The sequence below is a fragment of the Hyla sarda genome, chromosome 6 (genome assembly GCF_029499605.1).
Source record: "Hyla sarda isolate aHylSar1 chromosome 6, aHylSar1.hap1, whole genome shotgun sequence".
Lineage (NCBI taxonomy): Eukaryota > Metazoa > Chordata > Amphibia > Anura > Hylidae > Hyla > Hyla sarda.
This window is the reverse complement of record NC_079194.1, coordinates 189,939,876-189,955,399: the sequence shown is the minus strand read 5'-3', so window position 1 is coordinate 189,955,399 and position 15,524 is coordinate 189,939,876.

Here is a 15,524-nt window from a genome sequence, read left to right as displayed (position 1 = left end):
TAGCATAATGCTGTCCTCACCTAGATGGAATGGAAAGTTAAATAAGCACAATCTAGATGGTCCAAAGCCTTTATTATCCCAATGGGAGATTGGTGGTGTTAAAGGAACCAAGTTCCTGTTTTCTCCTATTCTACAACTCCGAATATCCTGGATTTTCTACAAGAGGGGATCAATAAAAGTCTTAACTCTCACACTATTAATGTGTAAATGTTGCCATTGTCATCAGCTCTGGGAAAAAAGCTATTACAGGGATTTTTAAGGTGGTTTCTATGACTTGTTTAGTGATTATTGATCTGGTTCCGAAATTGGACCTTTTCCTTGCTTAGACCTATTCTGTAAAGCCCCATTTCAGGGTCTTCAGATTTGAAACATTGATCCTTCTTTCTTGTGTCCATAACCTAGGCTAAGTGCATTAGTGAGATCCAGACTTTAGCAGTCATTGACATTTGCTTTATTTTTCTTCAAACCAGAGTTTTCTTGAGAACTTTAATCTTTTTTTAGTAAGGTGCCCTCCTTCAACAACTTTAATCAAAAGAGTGAACTACTGGGGATTTTTTCTGATCTTTCTACTTAGAGATGAGTGAATCGCTTCTGACAAATCCAAATTCATTGAGAATTTCATGGAAAATTTGATTTGTAACAAAGACGAATATCGCCACGATTCTAGCACGTGAATCGCTTCATTAAACTCCTTTTAGTGCGGTCCAGGTTCCTGGGCATCTAAAATGGCGGATCCACATGTGAGGACATGAGGCAAGGAATTCTGGGAAGACGGGAACAAGGGTAGGCGGATTACCCTGAATCACATGCAGCATGCAGCCTATCAGCAGCCAGTCCCCCCTGTGATATCACAGCCCTATATAATTGGCAGCCATATTGTGGCCAGTCACTAAATCTTTACACTAAAGAGAGATACATGGGCAAAGACAGCACTGTGTGTGTTACACAGAAAAGCTTTTTCCAGCAGCGATTTACTTCCTAGTCAAGCCAGCGTTCTGTTGGACAGAGAGCAGATTGCTTGTCATCGACTTCCCAGTTACTGTCTGCAGAGGATCAGAGAGCAGTGTGTTGCACAGAAGAACCGCAGCAATTCAGCTCAAGCACAAATCCTGGCTAGAAGCACTGATAGGGAAGGGAATGAGATTGAAAAAGTACAATGTTGGCTACTGCTGGTGTTGTGCACAAAAACTTTTTTAAGCATTCTGTAGCACATTTTTCTGCCCTCATAAGTGCATACCACGTATGTACATCAAAGTGTTGTTCCATTTTTTTCCTGATAAAGTCTAAAAGGCCTAGATACTGTAAAAGGCCAGCCAAAAGCACACATCTGCTGCTGTTATAGACACATACTGTTTTAAGCATAGCGAAGCGTATTGTACTCCTCTCATATCCGCTCTAAGTATGTCAGGCAGAGAAGTGCCAGGACGTGCACAGAGGAGTGGCAGAGGCCTAAATTCATCAAGTGCAGGCAGAGGTCACAGCAGACTAGGGGCGAGTGGCAGCAGGATTTGCATCGAGAGGACTGATCTCCCGGTACCAGCTAGTGCTTTTTTTTCGACCAGCAACCCATCTACCGTCATTGATTGGTTAACACGGCCATCCACTTCATCACAAATAACATCTGATACCCCAGTCAACAGTCAATGAGTTCCTCACACACAACACTCAGTTGGCATGGCTTGGGAGCAGTCCCTGTCCTGCCATCACCTCTGTCCTATACTGTTCCCTCCTCTACAGAAGTATCTTATGCTGTGGGTTCAGCTCCATTATTCAGTGAGGACGATCTAATAGAGAACAGTCAGCAGCTACTGCCCAGCCAAGAAGTGGAGGAGACATCCGCCGCTTCCTCCTCTAGGCAGGCAGGTAGTGATGAGGAGAGTGATGTGGGGGGTGGTGTTGCCAGGGTTCAAGGTCCTGAAGCAGACACTGTTGAGGAACCTGAGGAAGACATCAGTGACGAGCAGACACTTGTTGATGATTATGAAGCCAATTGCATTTGAGAGACGGGTGCAGAAGGGGCTTCATCATCATCAGGAGAAGAGGGTTGCAGGTTGCCTGTGAGGCAGCAGCTGAGCCAGCAAGGTGGTAGCATAATTGGCAGTCAGCAGGGTGGCAGAAGTTAAAATTCTGCACCCAAACATGCCCGGGGGAGACAACCTGCTTTGCGGCAGCCTACCTTCCCTGGAAGTAGTGGAATAGGGGTTCCTGGAGATGGCGGCAGTAGCAGTCAATTAGTTTGATGGTCCCGCCTGCTGCATCATCCAGTGGCATGCCGCTACCTCTTTAAACCAGCCAAGGCCTCAGCCAAAGGGAGCTGTGTGTCATGTCCTCCTTCTGTCACTCCAGATCTACCTGCTCCTTATACTTTTAGTACTTTTATACTTCCACTGCTTCATTCCGCCAGCAATCCATCAGCAAAGCCATGTCCAAGAGACAACAGTATGCGCCCACTCATCCAACGGCACAGAAGCTGAATGTGCTCCTGTTGCTGGTGCTGCAGTCCCTCCCTCTTCAAGTGGTGGACTCTGCACCTTTCAGAGAACTGATAGCTTGTGCCTAGCCGGGGTGGAGAGTCCCAAGCCGTCATTTCTTTGTGAAGAAGGCAGTACGAGCCCTGCACAATTTTGAGGAGGAGAAGGTGGGCCAGTCCTTGAGCCTGTTGGTGCACCGACATCTGGACAATACATATTCTCTACAGCCCACTGGGTTAATGTGGTTCCTGCACACCCACAATGCCAACTTGAACAAGTCAAGCTACTTCCACCTCCACGCTCTCAGGCTGTTGGTCTTGCAATAGTGTGCGACTCTGCCTCCTCATCTTCCACCGTGTCATCAGCCTCCACTGCACAGACAAGTCTCAGTGCCCCTTCAGCATACCATGTGTGCAAAGCAAGGTGGTGTCACGCTGTTCTTCAAATGGTTTGCATTGGCGAATTGAGTCCCACAGGGGAGGAACTGCTAAAAGTCATTCATAAAAAGATTGGAGCATGGCTTACTCCATGAAAACTTTAAATGGGAACCATGGTGATTGACAACTGGAAGTAAATCTTGGCTGCGACTAGGAAGCCCTGCGTGGCACACATGTTCAATCTGGTTGTCAAGCAGTTCCTAAAGTGTTCCCCCCATTACAAGACATCCTAACAATGGGAAGGAAACTTAGCATGCACTTCAACCATTCGTACACCACAAAGCACACCCTCATTGAGCTGCAGTGTCAGAACGGTATCCCCCAACATTGTCTGATTTGCGACGTTGCCACATGTTGGAATTCCACCCTCCATATGTTGGACCGACTATACGAACAAAGAAAAGCCATCATCGATTTCTTGATGATCCAAGTGGATAGGGGTACTCGCCTGTTTAACTTCTATGTCAACCAGTGGCAACTCATACGTGACAACTAACGTTTGTTCAGGCCCGTTGAGGAAGCCACATTATAAGTCAGTTGCCAGGATTACTGCTTCATTTCCTATGACACGTATTGGAAATGATGGCTGGTCAGCGCACTGGAGACATGGCGCCTACATCTCACGGCTACATGAGCCCTGTGGGGGCAGAACTGGATGAGGAGGAGAGGAGGGGGCACAGTGGAGCACAGTTTAGGTTTCTCAAAATCGGCCATTTTTCTAGTCATCTGACAGAAGAGGAGGAGCTGGAGCAGCCAGAGGAGCTAGAGGGATATGAGGAAGGTGAGAGAGAATCCAGACACACGGTGGCAGTATGCAGTGGAGAGGGAGGCAGGGACTTGTATAAAGTGAATGTTGCATGCTCAGCTGCTTGCGTAGTGACTGCCGAATTGTCACCTTTCGGCAGCAGGATGACTTCTGGCTATCCATCTTATTGGACCCTCGCTACCGGCACAAAATGCGGGCCTTTTTTACACCCACTGAGAGGGAGGACCTACTACAGAGACATCCTACATAGTCAGTTGGCTGATGCCTATTGGCATCATCATCCATCCTCTCGCAGGTCTGACTCGGGGGGGCCTATGCGCTCACCTTCCACTGCCATGGCTGCTAGGGAGGGGTGGGGTGGCAATAGCAGTACCAGCTCCATCAGCAGCAGCCTGAGTCTACAGTTGCGGATGAGTACCTTTCTTTACCCGCATAGGGAGGCAACTCATCAGCAGCAGGTAGACCTGGAACAGGACCTGAACCAGCAGGTAGTGGCATACCTTGACATGACCATGCCAACACACCATGAAGATCTGCTGGACTTCTGGGCAGCCAAACTTGATTTGTGGCCGCAACCAGCAGAGTTTGCCCTGGAAAAGCTGTCCTGCCCGGCCAGTAGTGCTCAAGGAGAACTCATCTGTCCACGAAAAATGTAGAGAGACTGACCTTTGTGAAGATGAATCAGGCATGGATCATCCAGGATTTCTACTCACCAATGCCTGATGCATCAGAGCAGATTGACCATGGTGCCACACCAACACTTCACAAATATGGATAGTGTGAAACCGATTTAAGGCGCTACTCCCCAGTTACAAACATTCCTCCGCATCAGACCTTTTTTCACCCACCTTCGTCATCGGGTACTGGTATTGCCACCCACCGCACCATTGACATAGACATCTTGCTGAAGTAAACCCATGTTGTTTTTTATCTTGCAATCCATGGGATTTTAGATGTTCCACAATCCCATCCTTTAGTAGGGTTTCCATTAATTTCCCCAATATTGATATCATGCTTACTGGCCTATAGTTGCTTGAGTCCTCCCTACTACCTTTCTTGTGAATAAGCACAACATTTGCTAATTTCCAATCTTCCGGGACAACTCATGTTTCCAGTGATTGGTTAAATAAATCTGTTAACAGTTTTGCTAGCTCACCACTAAGCTATTTTAATAATTTGGGGTGTATCCCTTCAGGCCCCTGTGACTTATCTGTCTTCACTTTAGAAAGCAAACGTAGAACCTCTTCCTCTGTACATGGACACATGCATCAAACAATTAATTATTCTTCCTCCCTAATGGAGGTGGTTTTCCTTCTTTTTCTTCTGTAGAAACTGAACAGAAGTATTCATTAAGGCTAGCCCTTTATTCTTTTCTACACACCTTCCTTCCTTTGTTTTTAATTTAGTTATACCTTGTTTTAATTTCCTTTTTTCATTTATATATCTGAAGAATGTCTTATCCCCTTTTTTCACAGACTGAGCTAGTTTTTCTTCTGCCTGCGCTTTAGAAGTTCTTATAACTTGCTTGGCCTCTTTCTGCCTAGTCTTGTAGATTTCCCTATCTTCATTCCTCTGGGTTGTTTTATAATTACTAAATGCTAGCTTTTAGTTTTTTATGATTTTGACCACTTCTGCTGAGTACCACAGTGGTCTCTTCCATTTCCTGCTTTTACTGACAAGTCTAATGCAGTTTTTTGTTGCCTTTAATAATGCTTCTTTTAAGTAGTCCCGTTTCTCCTGGACTCTTTGTAATCCGTTCCAGTCTGATAGGAACTCTTTTACGACATCTCATTTTTGAAAAGTCTGTTTTTCTAAAATCTAAAACTTTTGTTTTTGTGTGGTGTGACTCCTTCACTGTTTTTATATTAAACCACACTGACTGGTGATCACTAGATCCCAAGCTTTTGCATACAATAACATCATATACCAAATCCCCATTTGTGAATACCAAATCCAAAATGGCCTGCCTCCGGGTTGGCTCCTCAACCACTTGTTGTAGAGATAATCCCAGTAAGGAATTTAGAATATCTGTACTCCTGGCAGAACTAGGTATTTTGGTTTTCCAGTTCATATCCGGAAGATTGAAGTCTCCCATAACGATAACTTCTTTCATTGTCATTTTAGCTAATTCTTGGCCAGATGGTCTATATATCACACCTACACAAGTTACTGTCTGATTACCAAACTGCAACATAACCCAAACTGACTCTACGTTTGCCTCACTAACTTGCATTAGGTTAGATTTTATGCTATCTTTCACACATAGGGCAACCCCTCCTCCTTTCTTGCCTTCCCTGTCTCTTCTGTATAAAGAGCATCCTGGTATGGATATGTCCCAGTCATTACTTTCATCAAACCGTGTCTCAGTAACAGCCACTCAATCTACATTCTCAGATGCCATTATTGACCCAAGTTCATTGATTCTATTACCTAAACTGTGGGCATTTGTAGACAGGATCTCTGTGCTACTGACATGTTCTGGCATTGTTTCGGGGGGCAATTGGTCTCATGGATTTTTATTCCTTTGTCCCCCCTTCCTAGTTTAAATACTCCTTTGCAAACTCTTGGAATTGTTCACTGAGTACATTTATTCCTTTGAGAGAAAAGACAGTTCCTTTCCATTCCAAGTAGAGCTATCATGAGACACAAAGCCAAATCCTTGCTCTTGACATCATTTACTAAGCCATAAGTTGAACTCCTTAATGCGCCTCTGCCTATCATTCTGGACATTATGCACAGGCAGAACTTCAGAAAATGAAACAGTGGATGCAAAAATCTGTACATCATTACCAAGTGCCATAAAAGATTCCTTCACCTCTGAAACTTCATTGGAAACCAGGTCCTTTGTCCCTAGATGGGCAAGAACATCAATGTCCCCTTCCTGCTTTGCTTGCTTAACAATATGAAGAATACATCTTCTATCTCTTCTAGCAGTAGCACCCGGGAGACATCTCACAAAACCATTTTCCTTAAGCTTCACACTTCTTATGATTGAATCACCCAGCAACAGCAGCTTCCTTACAGATTTTGCTTTATCTTTTTTGTCCTTGGCTGCAGCCTTGCATACATTCGACATAGGAGTCGATGGTTCCTTACCTTCTGTGCTTGAGCCAACATACATGTTGCCCTTACATTCTGAGAGTGCTGCAAATGAATTATGGAGAACCACAGACTGTGGGTCTTCTATCCACAACTATTAGTCTTCCAGAACCTTCAGTAACCCATCTGCCATTTCAAGTGGTCCTCTGTGGCAGTGGCATTACAGCAGTCCCAGTCTGAGTTTGTTTAACAGATAATTTAACCTTTTAAGGACGCCGGACGTATGCATACGCCCTGCATCCCGAGTCCTTAAGGAGGTGGGGCGTATGCATATGCCGTGGGAATTCCGGTCCCGCCGCTAGTCGTTGGGGACCGGACGGGAATGCCTGCTGAAATCATTCAGCAGGAATCCCGGAACATAGCCGAGGGGGGTCCTGAGACACCCCCCCCCCCCCCATGTCGGCGATCACAGAAAATCGCATGTCAATTCAGACATGCAATTTTCTGCTATTCCGGGCTGATTGGGTCTCTGGTGACCCAATCACCCGGAAAATAGGGATGATAGGAGCTGTCAGGGATAGGGATGAGGGATAGGAGCGAGGTCGCAGTGCTGCAATCTCCTCCTATCCCCTGCCATAGGTCAGAACTGATTCTGACCAATGGCAGGGCAGGAAAGTAAAGTGATCTTTACTGTGGCAACCACTAGGAAGGCCAAACTGCAACTCCCAGCATGCCCAGACAGCCTTTGTGAGTTGCTGGTAGTTGTAGTTTTGCAACATCTGGAGGGTCACAGTTTGGAGACCACTGTTACAGTGGTGCCCAAACGGTAGCCCTCCAGATGTTGCCAAACTACAACTCTCAGCATGCCTAGACTGCCCTTCAGATTTTGCAATTTTCATGACATTTTTTAAAATTGCTGCTCTACTTTGAAGCCCTCTAATTTTTTCAAAAAGCAAAAATATGTCCATTTTATGATGCCAACATAAAGTGAACATATTGTATTTGTGAATAAAAATATAATTTATTTTGGAATATCCATTTTTCTTACAAGTAGAGAGCTTCAAAGTTAGAAAAATGCAACATTTTCAAAATTTTCATGACATTTGGGGATTTTTCACCAAAAAAGGATGCAAGTAACTCCGAAAATTTACCACCAAAATAAAGTAGAATACGTCAAGAAAAAACAAGCTCAGAATCAGAATATTCGGTAAAAGCGTTTTCGAGTTATTAATTCGTAAAGCGACGGAGGTCAGAATTGCGAAAAAGGGCTCAGTCCTTAAGGTGAAAAAGGGCTGCGTTCTTAAGGGGTTAAACATCTCAGATTTCAAAAATGCAATTTCCTGCTGCAGTAAGGAGAACTGTCTACAAATCTGACAGCATCCAAACCAACAAAGAGTGGAACCTGAAATAAATGCACAACAAATTATGCACTGAGTCCATTCAACAAGAAGTGTGGAGCCTGGCACTAGTATGTACAGGTGGGTAGATGTCACAACGTCTTATAATAAGACTGCGCTAGAAGGTAATGTGCCTGCTGTGGGTGGTGCTCACACAATGCGATATAGTCCATAAAGTGCATATTAGAAGAAAGAAGAAAAGGGAGCAACTCACTCGAGACCCAAGAGGTATCAACAAGGTATATTCTCTATTCCATAAAGTGCCGGTGGATATGTAGACCACGGGAGGCAGGTGTTACAGTGGGGGAGCAACAGACACCTGCCTCCCGTGGTCTACATATGCACCGGCACTTTATGGAATAAAGAATATACCTTGTTGATACCTCTTGGCTCTCGGGTGAGTCGCTCCCTTTTCTTCTTTCTTCTAATATGCAAATTATGCACTGAACCAAGTCTGCCATTTTAAAGAGGAGAAAAATTCTAAACAAGCAAATCTTACCTTTTTTAAACTGTATCCACCTCCAGCCCACCACTTGACTATCTCCTGCACTATCTCTCCAATGCACCTAGAAACAGACGCACTTGAATATAGCAGCTAATGAATTAGGCCAGCTAATGAGTTAGAGGCTATATATATATACACACACACACACTCCCTCCCTCCAAGCTCCTCCCCCAACAACAAATGTAACACCTTAATGAGCTAGGCTCATTAGCAAACACACAATACCAAACACCTATATATCCTACTCATGCTGCAGCCAACTCCAGGTTTTGCCATTCAGCCACCATATGGTCTCCTCATGCTGCCACCAGCTCCAGGTTATGCCATTCAGCCACTATATGGTTTACTCATGCTGCTGGGCCTGGGAAATTACCTAAAAAAATTTATGGTAGTACTAGCTAAAATAAATCTTCAATTTAAATTAGAAAATTCATATTATAATCTTAGGGATTGTGAAGCCCTATTGTCTCATCATGCTGCTGCTAGCTCCAGGCTGTGTCATTCAGACACTTTATGGTTTGCTGATGCTACTGGGCCTGGGACATTACCTAAAAAAAATTAGTGTAGCACTAGCTACTAGAGATAAGCGAACTTCCAGTAATTCGATTTGTCATGAACTTCTCGGCTCGGCAGTTGCTGACTTTAGCCTGCATAAATTAGTTCAGCTTTCAGGCTGGAAAAGGTAGATACAGTCCTAGGAGAGAGATGAGCGAATCGAAGCTGACAAACCCAAATTCGTTATGAATTTCATTAAATATTCCATTGCGAATTTAAATGTGAATATCGTCTGAATTCTATTTGAGCGGATCGCTTCATTAACCTGCATTTACTGCGGTCCAGGCTCCAGGGCATCTAAAATGGCAGATCCACATGTCAGTACATGGGGCAAGGAACGCTGGGAAGACAAGGCTGGAAGGAAAGTATGTGGGATGACCCTTAATTACATGCAGGATGCAGCCTATCAGCAGCCAGTCACCCCTGTGATGTCACTGCCCTATATATTCAGCAGCCATTTTGTGGCTCGTCATACCATTCATTACACTGCATAGAGATAGGACGGACATCACAGCGTGTGTGTGTTACACTTAAAAGCTCATTCCAGCAGCATTTCACATCCTAGTCACATCAGCGTTCTGGTGGACAGAGATAAGTGTTTTTTTTTTCTCTGAAAAGGATTTTTATTGCAGCCATTAACCTCCCAGTTACTTTCTTCAGCATTGTATTACAGAGAGGGGCAGAGAGCTGTGTGTTGCCTCATACATTTCAACAAGCTACCTCAACTTCAGTAGCCTTAGCAGAGGAGACAGGAATAATTTTTCAGCACAATTCGGTGGCTTTGTTCCACAACAATGTGCAATTTTGGGTTTAGTACAATAAAGCTTTTTTGAGCTGCAGCACTGTTGTGTACTGCTGGTGTTGTGCAAAAATATGTTTTTTGTTTAAGCGTACTGTACCACATTTTTCTGCCCTCATAAGTGTAAGTAGTGTACTATTTTGTACCTGTTAATCTGTCAAGGGCCTACATACTGTGAAATTCCAGGCAAAAGCAATCACCGGCTGGTGATTTACTAAAATACGTTTTTTAAGCGTACTGTACCAATTTTTTTTGCCCTCATAAGTGCATACCACATACCTACATCTAAGTGGTGTACTATTTTGTACCTGTTAATCTGTCAAGGCCCTAGATACTGTGAAAGTCCAGCAAAAGTACTCACTGGCTGGTGCTTTTACTCAGATACTTTTTAAGTGTACTGTAGCGCATTTTTCTGCCATCATAAGTGCATACCACATACCTACATCTAAGTATTGTACTATTTGGTACTTGTTAATATGTCAAGGGCCTATATACTGTGAAAGGACAGCCAATAGTACACACCTGCTGCTGTTTTAGACAAATACTGTATTAAGCGTTGTGGAGCGTATTGTAATTTCCCATATACGCAATAGTTTGTCAGGCAGAGTAGTGTCAGGATGTGCACAGTGGAGTGGCAGAGGCCTAAATTAATCAGGCACAGGCAGAGGTCGCATCAGAGTAGGGGCGAGTCGCAGCGAGAGGTCTGAGCTCCCGTTGTCAGCTAGCAGTCGTGTCTCGACCAGCAACCCAGCAACCGTGATTGATCAGTTCACTCCGTCATCCACTTCATCCCAAGTGACATCCGACACCCCCAGTCAACAGTCAGTGGGTTCCTCAGACTCAACTCTCAGTTGGCATGGCCCTCATGCTGCTGCTGCCAAATAGTGTTGCTCGCGAATATTCACAATTCAAATTTTATTCGTGAATATCGCATATTCGCGAATTCGCGAATATTCGTGAATATAGCACTATATATTTGAAATTACGAATATTTGCTTTCTTTTTTTTTTCACAGTACACATCACAGTGATCATCCCTCTCTGCTTCCAGCTTGTGTGGTGTAAAGAAGGCTCTAATACTACTGTGTGAGACCGCCGAGCGAATTTTTGCATATGCGAATATCCGCAAATATTGATCCCTACCTTCTGCTGCTTCTATCAAGTAACACTGGTATACTTGCTATAAAGTTCATAAATTTTCACATATGCAAATTTTCACATATGCGAATTTACGCATATGCGAAAAAAGCAAATATTACGAATATGCGAATTTAGCGAATATATGACGAATATTCGTCCATATATTCGCAAAATATCGCAAATTCGGATATGGACTATGCCGCTCAACACTACTGCCAAATCCTCAAGGCTCTGTCGTGTTGCTCTTTGGTCTCCTCATGCTAATGCTACTACCTCCAGGCTCTGTCATTGTGCTGCTCTATGGTCTCCTCATGTTAATGCTAACACCTCCAGGCTCTGTCATTGTGCCACCATATGGTCTCCTCATGCTGATGCTGCCACCTCCAGGCTCTCTCATTGTACCACCATATGGTCTCCTCATATTGATGCTACCACCTCCAGGCACTGTCGTTGTGCCGCCATTTGGTCTCCTCGTGTTGATGCTGCCACCTCCAGGCTCTCTAATTGTGCTGCTCTATGGTCTTCTCATTCTGATGCTACCACCTCCAGGCTTTCTCATTGTTCTGCAATGGATACTGCAAAACTTAATTAAGGTGCTGGTCCCCAGATTCAGAAATTAGTGTGCATCAGGGTCACTTTCAGGACTACTGATGTTGCCACTGGGAAATCCAGGCTTTCTCATTCAGCCACTATATGGTCTCCTCATGCTTCAGCCAACTCCAGGCTGTGCAATTCAGCCACTATATGGTCTCCTTATGCTGCCACAAACTCCATGCTGTGCCATTCAGCTACTATATGGTCTCCTCATGCTTCAGCCAACTCAAGGGTGTGCCATTCAGAAACTATATGGTCTCCCCATGCTGCCACAAACACCAGGCAGTCATACAGCAACTATATGGTCTCCTCATACCGATGTCACCACCAGGCTCTGTCATTAAGCTGCCATTTGACATTGGTCTTACTGTTATATTTGGTCCTTTGTACCCACACATCGGGGCCTGGAACACTAAAACTTGGGAGTAAAAATTTCTATTTAAAAATCCTCAATTTATATTTCAAAATCTTAAATTTTAAAATCTTACATTTCAATGGTCTCCTCATGCTTCGGCCACCTCCAGGCTGTGTCATTCAGCCAATATATGGTTTACTGATGTTGCTGGCCCCGGGCCTGGGCCTGGACCTAAAAAAAATTGTGGTAGCACTAGATACCATAAATCTTCAATTAAAATTTTTTAATTCATCTTTTAATCTTAGGGATTGTGTAGCCCTGGTGTCTACTTATGCTGCTGCCATCTCCAGGCTGTGTCATTCAGCAACTATATGGTCCCCTCATGCTGCCAACACCTCCACGCTGTGTCATTCAGCCACAATATGGTCTCCTCATGCTCCTCATGCTCCAGCCACATTTAAGCTGTGTCATTCAGCCATTATATGGTCTCCTCATACTGCCAACACCTCCACGCTGTGTCATTCAGCATTAAATGGTCTCCTCATGCTGCCAACATCACCATGCTGTGTCATTCAGCAACTATATGGTCTCCTCATGCTGCCAACATCTTCACACTGTGTCATTCAGCCACTATATGGTCTCCTCATGCTTCAGCCACATTTAAGCTGTGTCATTCAGCCACTATATGGTCTACTCATGCTGCCAACACCTCCACATTTTGTAATTTAGCCACTATATGGTCTCCTCATGCTGCCAACACCTCCACACTGTCATTCAGCCACTATATGGTCTCCTCATGCTTCCAACACCTCTACACTGTGTCATTCGGTCTCTATATGGTCTCCTCATACTGCCAACATCTCCTTACTGTGTCATTCAGCCACTATATGGTCTCCTCATTTAAGCTGTGTCATTCAGCCACTATATGGTCTCCTTATGCTGTCAACACCTCTACATTGTGTAATTTAGCCACTATATGGTCTCCTCATGCTGCCAACACCTCAGCGCTGTGTCATTCAGCCACTATATGGTATCCACATGCTTCAGCCACATTTAAGCTGTGTCATTCAGCCACTATATGGTCTCCTCATGCTACCAACATCTCCACACTGTGTCATTCAGCCATTATATGGTCTCCTCGTGCTGCCAACATCTCCATGCTGTGTCATTCAGCCACTACATGGTCTCCTCATGCTGCCAACATCTCCACACTGTGTCATTCAGCCACTATATGGTCTCCTCATGCTTCAGCCACATTTAAGCTGTGTCATTCAGCCACTACATGGTCTCCTCATGCTGCCAACACCTCCACACTGTGTAATTCAGCACCTATATGGTCTCCTCATGCGGCCAACACCTCCACACTGTGTCATTCAGCTATTATATGGTCTTCTCATGCTGCCAACACCTCCACGCTGTGTCATTTAGCCACTATATGGTCTCATGCTGCAAACACCTCCATGCTGTGTCATTAAGCCACTATATGATCTCCACATGCTGCCAACACCTCCACGCTGTGTCACTCAGCGTCTATATGGTCTCCTCATGCTTCAGCCACATCCGAACAGTGTCATTCAGCCACTATATGGTCTCCTCATGTTGCTAACACCTTCATACTTTGTCATTTAGCCACTATATGGTCTATTCATGCTTCCAACACCTCCATGCTGTGTCATTCAGCCACTACATGGTCTCTTTATACTGATGCCACCTCCAGGCTCTGTCATTGTGCCGCTCTTCAGCAGTGATTCTAAAAGCAATGCCTGTAATTTGCATGTCATACTTAATAACAGTATTATTTCATAACCCCAGCACACTTCATATGCGTTTTAGAACAAAGCAAAGTGTTCTGTAGTCCAAAAATTGCTGTTTTTAATATAGATTCACTGTGAATAAATTCGGATCAAACCAATTTTTTCATCAAATTCACTGAAATTGACCAAATCTAATTTTTCAAAAGTTTGCTCATCTCTATCTTCTACCAACTGCATATGGCAGTTAAGTGTGATAGGAGCTATGATTGGCTAAGGCTGTACACACCCCCTTTGAAGTCCAGGCTGCATTTCCTGTGTTTGGACTTCTGCCAGGCCAGCAGTAGTCTAACGTGCTCTGGAGAAGTAGGGAGAGCTTTTTTTTTAAACACAAATAAAACAAAGAAAACTTCATTTTTTTAAACCAAGTATAGTAGATCTTTTATTTACCATAAGGAGTGCAATAGCAAAAATGTGTTTTAATGTTTTGCCCATTTAACTCTGAAGCCTCCCACCCTGACTAGGGTTCTGATAGTGTCCAATTAACACTACACTGCCAGGGTATGAACTTTCACTGGCAGGCCTGTTGACTCACTGGGTTTTATGCTCACAATTAGGAATTTCTGAATCCTCCTGGGTGGGGAACACTTTCAGAATGGCACAATCACTAGCTTGAAGATTTCGGCTTCCCTTGAATCACCTCACACTCCTGCTGTCTCTTTTCCACACTGCAGCTCACACTGAGCTCTGCATACAGACTAAAGTAAAACTGAACTGAAACTAAACTGAATGGCTCCATCTCCCTAAACTATATATGGCCTAGCTAGGGGACCTCCCATTGGGCAATTATGGTCACATGGGTACTCTGCATATCCTTTACTTGTCTTAAAGGTTCAGTGCAAAACAATATAAATTAACAAACACTATAACAATATTAAAGCATCACCTGAGCAGCAGGGCCTACAACAGACACCTGAAGCAATTTTTACCTTACAGGACACACTCCGGTACTGGGACACCACTCAAGCTTTCAATGAAATGGTTGTCTGAAGAAAACGCAGTCGGCACTGCTATAACTTCCATTTGCTAACACACCTTGCTGAAACTTGGCCCTCAATGCAGTAATACAACAGTCTATAGGCTTGACTTGTACTGGTGTTCAGTGATGAAAAACAGATGCTGCACAATTTGTTCTAATAAAGGATAAGAAATAACTCACAGCACACGATGGTCATGCTTCTTTCATTTATTCCCAACAAGAGGTCACTGTACATGTTGGGAGGGGGTAGAGAAGAGACGGGACGACGAGCGTTCGTTTCGCGGCTACACGCCGCTTCTGCCGGTCCCTATGTCACTTCTGTTTCCTCCATACCTTAAAACATCACATAATTAGTGTTCCCGTTCAATAGGGTGGTTATCCCTTCTGCCAGACAGGTGCACATAGATTGACCTATTCATCTCATGCGTTACCATTATGCGTTTCCGCATGCACATATTTTAAGGGTAAAAATTCCCAAAGAAATGATAAAAAAAAAATAACGTAAACCATATGCATATATACAAGTCCCAAGTGACATGCAACAAGAGAAACACAATTGTTACATTAGTTTGCAAATATGTTAACATCCTTGTGGTCATTCAGTCCCAGTTAGCCTAGATCTCCTGCTTGTAATTTGATGGATGTTTCTTTTTGTAGCAGCACCATATTTATATCTC